The sequence below is a fragment of the Octopus bimaculoides genome, chromosome 30 (genome assembly GCF_001194135.2).
Source record: "Octopus bimaculoides isolate UCB-OBI-ISO-001 chromosome 30, ASM119413v2, whole genome shotgun sequence".
NCBI classification, from domain to species: Eukaryota; Metazoa; Mollusca; class Cephalopoda; order Octopoda; family Octopodidae; genus Octopus; species Octopus bimaculoides.
The window spans coordinates 110643-111365 of NC_069010.1; positions in this window are offsets into that span (position 1 = coordinate 110643).

Below are 723 nucleotides of genomic sequence, written 5' to 3' on the forward strand. Positions count from 1 at the left end.
AGTATGCCATAGTAGTGGCAGTGTGACATGATGACAACATGACAGTAGTAACCAGCAACATCTTTGTCTCATTTTCTCCAAGAATCCTCTTCATTATTGAATCATAAAAATGTTTTTGGTGATATTTTGTCAAAACAGATTATTTTTGTTTCAGAGATAATCTTTGAGGGCCCACAGTTCTTCAGATTGATCCAGTGTGATTCAATAACCTCTATCAATACTGATTATGGAGAGATCAATCAATTTTTCACTAAAGAAAATATTATTTCAGCTCTGAAAGAACAAGAAAAATCCTAGAGTTTGTTGTGGCAGTAGTAATTTGTAAAGTTCCTCCCAGAGATTATAATATTACATACATCCATAACGTACTCAACTTATTCTTTGATGTATAAATCGTAACTTTAACTGTATCTCAGGATAAAAATTATTTACCTAAAATTCTTGGAATGACTTTGAAAGGAACTCCTGAATCACTGACTTGGACTTGAATTCTAGCTGACATCCTCAATCCAAAAGTGGCTTCTCAACTATCTTTCTACTTCACTTGATATTAGTTCTCCTTTTGCTTCCAGTCCTGTCCCTCAGATACCCCCTCCTACTTGCCTGACATCTTTGGTACATGCCCTTCTACACCACACATCTTTGGATAACTTACTATTTGTTGAAGTTTTTGCTATTTTAGTTTTTTTATACAGTTTTACATGCACACACACACACACACAC